Genomic DNA, 6,098 nt, shown 5'->3' with positions numbered 1-6,098 from the left:
TCATGTTGCTCAGACTAAGCAAGCATTTCATTAGAAATGAAAAGTCCCCTGTTATTATGGTGTTATATGATGTCATGTTGCTCAGACTAAGCAAGGTCTATTCAAGAATCTAGGAGCATTTAAATTGGGTGCATAAATATTTAGAATTGAAATGTCTTCTTGTATTTTTCCCTTGACCAATATGAAGTGACTATCATTGTCTTTTGTAACTTTGGTTGCTTTAAATCCACATGTATCTGAAAATAAGATTGCTACCCCTCTTTTCTTCTGACATCCATTTGCCTGAAAAATTTATTTCCAACCTTAACTCTGAGTTTTAACTTGTCTTTTGATGTGAGGTATGTTTCCTGCTGACAGCAAATAGATGGCTTGTGTTTTTTCATCCAATCAGCCAATCTATGCCTCTTAAGTGGGGAATTCAAGCCACTGACATTTTTTGAGATAATTGACAAGTGTGGTCGCATTCTATTCATCTTATTTTGTGAAAATCCATTGCTTAGTTTTGTCTTTTGCATCATTGTGGAGACTAGGTTCTGTCCTTTAGTTTCTGGGTGTTTACTTTGCTGAAGGTCCATTGTGATGGTCAGTGTGTAGGACAGGTTGAAATATTTCCTGTAAAACTGGTCTTGTGGCAAATTTTCTCACTATTTGCATATCAACAAAAGATTTGATTTCTCTGTCAGTTTTAAAGCTTAGCTTAGCAGGATATAGAATTCTGGGCTGGAAATTGTTCTGTTTAAGTAGGTTAAAGATAGATGACCATTGTCTTCTAGCTTGAAAAGTTTCATTAGAGAAGTCCATGGTCACCCTGATAGGTTCACCCCTATAGGTTAGTTGGTGCTTACTCCTGGCAACCTGCAAAATCTTTTCTTTTGTCTTGACTTTAGATAAATTTATCACAATATGCCTTGGAGAAGGTCTATTTGAGTTGAGGAAACCAGGGGACCGATATCCCTCTGAAAGGAGTATGATAGTATCTTGAGTGATATTTGGGGAATTTTCATTTATAATATTCTCTAGAATGGCTTCCACTACTCCAGGGCATTCTTCTTCCCCTTCTCGGATACTTATAACTCATATGTTTGAACACTTCATAGAGTCCCACAATTCTATCAGTGAACATTCTGCTTTCTCTCTCTTCTTTTCAGCCACTTTAACAATCTAGGTTATCCTTAACCTCTACCTTAACCTCTACCTCTGAGATTCTTAGCATGTTGGTAATACTTTAACAAGAGCCTTAACCTCTACCTCTGAGATTCTTATTTCAGCATGTTGTTAATACTTTCAATTACATCTTTGAGTTCCCCAATTGACTGCTTCTGTTCCTTCACCTCTGCTATACCCTATCTGTATTCTCTGTATCATTTATCTCTTATTTTATTCTGTTTTTGAATTTCCTTTGGTTATTATCCATTTTCTCAGCAATTTCCTTCACTGTTTTTTGATTGTTTTCCACTTTCTCAGCAATTTCCTTCATTATTTTCATTTTTCTCAGCAATTTCCTTCATTATTTTCATCATATGTATTCTAAATTCCCCTTCTGTCATTTCTAACATTTCTTTATAGGAGGAATCCTCTGCTGTAGCTACCTCACGATCCCTAGAAAAGGTTACTCTGGGCTGGTATTTCATGTTGCCAGGTTTTGTCTGCTGATTCTTCTTCATGAGTGCTTTCTTATATCTGCTTCCTTACCCTAATTTTCCTTTCACTTCTTCTTGCTCTAAGTTACTATATTGATGGCCTAAAGTTTTAATGAGTCTTTTTGGTGCAAGACCAAAAGGAGGAGAAAACTGAGGCGCAAGAAGGGAAAAAAGCTTTAAAAAAGAGAGAGAGAGAGAGAGAAGAGGGGGGTGAATAAAAGGAAGTATTGACAAAAAGAAGAAGGCCACCAAAAGAAAGAAACAGGAGTAATATAGGTGTATATAGGGTACTATGGCCCACCCTTAAATACCCCCAACCTCTGGGAGTTCCGGGTTGGGTTATCCCCTTGAAGTCAACAGCTCTTTGCCAGCCAGCTCAGACACAGTACCCCACCTCCACCAGGTATAGAGGAAAGACAAAAATACCATAAATCAAACCATAACAAACTGGCAAAAACCCCAATAGGATAAAATTGGGGGTAAAAAAATAATAGGGGCAGAAACACTGGCAAAAATGAAATTCTAATTATTAAAAAGGCAAAAATGGAAGATTGTATTTAAACTAGGATAATAAAAAAAAAGAAAAAAGAAAAATATCAAAAAAATTAAATTAAAAAACAAAACAAAATCCCCCAAACCAAAAAACCAAACAGTATATATATCTTAGTAAATATTGTCTGGGCAACTGGTGATCTTCTGAGGAATGTGAAGTTAATCCCAATGTTGATACAGCTGTACAAGATGGAGACTAGAGGCCTCAACTGAATTCACAGACCCCACAGGCTTAGGAGCCCAAATGTCTCCTCAGCCCATTTAAAAGACACTCTAGACCATGAATGTTGGCCAACCAGAAGCTTTCCAAGGAAAGCATTTATCCCTGGGATCTCTCCTGATGTGGCTGCCTTCTTATCCAGTGTGCCAAATCCAGTTTCCCTCAATGCCCCTGAGGGCCAAGGCTGCTAATCTGCCAAACACTTGGATCCCCACATTTCCCCAGCATCTCAGCCCCCACCTTTGGGCAGCTCAGTCACCAGATTACTCTCCCAAGGTCTCCTGGCCAATCCCTGCGCTTCAACATGCAGAAGCAGCTCCCCCACAATTACCGTGAGGGCAACCTACAGCTGAATGACATTAGCTCCTTGCTGGCTCAGCGGCTCAGTCCAGGGCCACAGACAGTGCCCAAAGTCATTCGCACACCGGCCCAATGTCTCCCAAGGCAGTTCAACGGAGTGCCCAAGTCCAGAAAAAGCAAAACAACCCCCTGCAAGGCTCTTCTCACTTGCAATCTCGCTGTTGCTATAGGTATAGCTGCAGGCAGCCTCCCACTACCCGGAAGGCAACCACTACTTGCCAGTTTTCCACCACTTCTATCCTCCTTGTGGGGTCCAGAAGTCTTTCACTGACTTCTTGGGTCACCAGAGGACAACCTTTGGGCAAAACCCACCAGCCAGAGATGCCTGGAGTCTTCTTTCCCCACTCTTACTGCACCCGGTTACACAGAAGCTGCTACTCGGCCGCCATCTTGATTCTCCCTTTTCCAGTCCAATATTTCTTTGTTTAGTTTATTCTTGGAGGATCTATCCAACACTGCCAAAAGGGTGTTAAAATCTCCCACTATTATGGTGCAGGAAGATATCAAATTGTTCATGTATGTTAGGGTTTCCTTTATAAACTGAGGAGCATTCTGGTTGGTCCCATAAATGTTAATAATTGAAATCTCTTTATGTTGAGTGTTTCCTTTGACAAATATGAAGTGACCATCCTTATCTTTCTTTACTTTTGTTGGTCTAAAGACTATTGTATCTGCAAATAATATTGTAACACCTGCTTTTTTCTAATTTCCATTTGCCTGAATTATAGATGTCCATGCTTTCACTCTGAGTCTATTTTTATCCTTTAAGATAAGATGAGATTCTTGTATTCAGCAGATATCTGGTCTGAGTTTATGTATCCAGTCAGCCAACCTGTGCATCTTTAGAGAACAATTTAAACCATTCAAATTAATTGACAGAATTGATATGCCTTGTAATGTTTTGGGTATCGAGCTTTTCAAATGTTCAGTGGACATTTTTAATCCTTTCACCATTGTGGAAGCTGAGTTTTGCTCAAAAATTTCTGAGTGAGTTTACTTTGGTGGTGGATCATTGTGCTGGTCATTATGGCAGATGGGTCTGAAAATATACTGGTTTAGTTATGGCAAATTTCTTCAACATGTGCATGTCATTAAAGTATTTGATTTCTCCATCACAAATGAAATTCAATTTAGCTGGATACAGGATCCTGGGCTGAAAGTTGTTTTGTTGTAGGAGATTGAAAGTTGATGACCACCCTCTTTTGGCTTGGAAAGTTTCAGCTGAGAGATCTGCAGTCATTCTAACATTCATCCCCTTGTAGGTTATCATTTTCTTATGTCTTGCTGCTTGCAGAATTTTCTCCTTCATATTAATTTACAATGTGGCAAAGTTAATTACAATGTGTCTAGGTGATGCTTTATTTGGATTAAGTCATGCTGGGGTTCTGAAACTGTCCACTATCTGAATTTCTGTATCTCTTGCCTTGCTTGCTAAATTCTCCTCTAATATATCTTGGAGTAGAGCACAGTGCCTTTAGGACCATCCTCTTCTCCTTCAGGAATTCCTATAAGGCAAATGTTTGCTCTTTTGGAATGGTCTCACAACTCTCTCAGGGAATGATCCATTTTTGCTCTCCACTTCTCTGCCTCTTTGGGCATTTGGGAGCATTCAAAAGCTTTGTCTTCAATGTCAGAGATCCTTTCTTCAGCCTGCTCCATTCTGTTACTGAGAGATTCTACTGTATTTCTCAGATCTTTGAGAGCTGCAAATTCTAGTCTCAGTGTGTCTATATCTTTGGAGATATTGTCTTTGAATTCATTGAATCCTTGAGACAACTTTTGAATTACTGCTTGAATTTCTAATTCCAACTTTACTTTCATTCTATTAATCTTATTTGCCATCCATATTCTGAACTCGATTTCTGACATCTCAGCCATTTGTTTGTAACTGGCATCTTCTTTTCTGTCTCCTTTGTTGTTCCTTGGGGTAGTTGTTCTACTCCAATTATTTATGTTGCCAGAGTTTTTCCACTAATTCCACCGCATGATTATTTTTCTCAATTTGGCTAGAGAAGCTGGTAAGGTGGAACTGGATTGAGGACTCCTGGAGTTGTAATTACCTAGCTCTTTACCAAAGAGCTGGGACTAGTGACTGTGGCTTTTCCCCTTTAAAAAGGTCCCATTCAATACTGCAACTGGAGATTCTGGGGACCTGCTTGGTGTATTGGGGCTAGGTGGCTCTGTCTTGCATTCAGCTAGTCTCTAACCAGTTCTAGTGAATCAGTGGCTTTGGGCTAAAATCTCAGCTGGGGAGAAATACAAGCAACCAAGACACCCCACCCCCAACAAACAACAACTAGAAGAGGAGAATCAAACCCTCCCACTACAACACAACCAGGGCTTAACCTTGGAGGGTCCTGAGTGACCTGCCCAGGTCAAAAGTTCCAAACCAATTGTACTGGTCAGCACAAGGGCTGATCAAGTGGGAGAGTTCAAAAGGTCTCCAGGAAGTCAACTTCAGGGGTCCACTGGCAGTTCAAGTGTGACTCGTTCAGGTGCTCTATGGAGTCAGGAAGGTCTACCCAGCAAAAGAGTTAGTCCAGGGGTGCTGGTGCCTCCTTCCCCACCTTGCACCTCCATCACACCCAGTCACTGGTAACCCTGCAGGGTTGTGACCCAGCTCTCTCCAATGAGCACATGTGTCAGGGATTCGTGCCTGCTAGAGTCAAAGGTGAGTCAATACCTCCTCTGTCAGGCTGCCACACTCTGCCACCAGCCAACAGGGGAAGCTGAAGCCCGACTCCCTCTGATGGTCAATAGAACCTGGGGAATATTTCACCTGAGTTTGTTCCAAACCAGGGGTTAACAATGCAGTGAATGTTTTCTCCCTCAGAGACCGCACCTCTGCCCCAGCTGCACTGTTCCTCTGGTACCCAAGCAGGGCGAGGTCTGGCTTCCTCTGGTAGTCCACAAAGTTGGGAAGGTGACTCTCCAAAATTTGACCCCAGCGGGATGGCACTACTATTGCTGCTGCTGCATGGCAGGTGCCTCCATGGAGCTTCCCATGCTTCTGCCCACTGCTGATAGGCACTTTTGTGGTTTCAGTCAGTCTCCCTCCCCCCATGCCTCTCTCCCCTACTACTCAAGTCACAGTTTCAGCTTAGCTGTGCTTTTGCAGCCCCTGCAATGCCCAGCCCTAGCAAGGAACCACAGACACTCTCGTCTCTGCAGTGAGACCACCAGACAAGGGGGGAAGAGTGGATTGGGAATTCAAAATGGCAGGGAAGATATTTGTTCAAATTTTATGCTGGGTGAGAGAATCCCCAGGCTCACAGTGGGGTCTCTCTGGAGAAGGAGACCCAGCCTTCAGCTACTCTCTCCTATGG

General features: G+C 41.9%; 1 pseudogene; it reads right to left on the bottom strand.

Annotated features, from left to right (window-relative positions):
* The window catches only part of LOC100942121, a 14,566-nt pseudogene extending 8,730 nt beyond the window's left edge, over positions 1 to 5,836 (bottom strand).
* Between the last annotated feature and the right edge of the window lie 262 nt (positions 5,837 to 6,098).

The sequence above is a fragment of the Otolemur garnettii genome, unplaced genomic scaffold (genome assembly GCF_000181295.1).
Source record: "Otolemur garnettii isolate 467f Iridium unplaced genomic scaffold, OtoGar3 scaffold00003, whole genome shotgun sequence".
NCBI lineage: Eukaryota > Metazoa > Chordata > Mammalia > Primates > Galagidae > Otolemur > Otolemur garnettii.
This window is presented reverse-complemented; position numbering and strand designations above follow the sequence as displayed.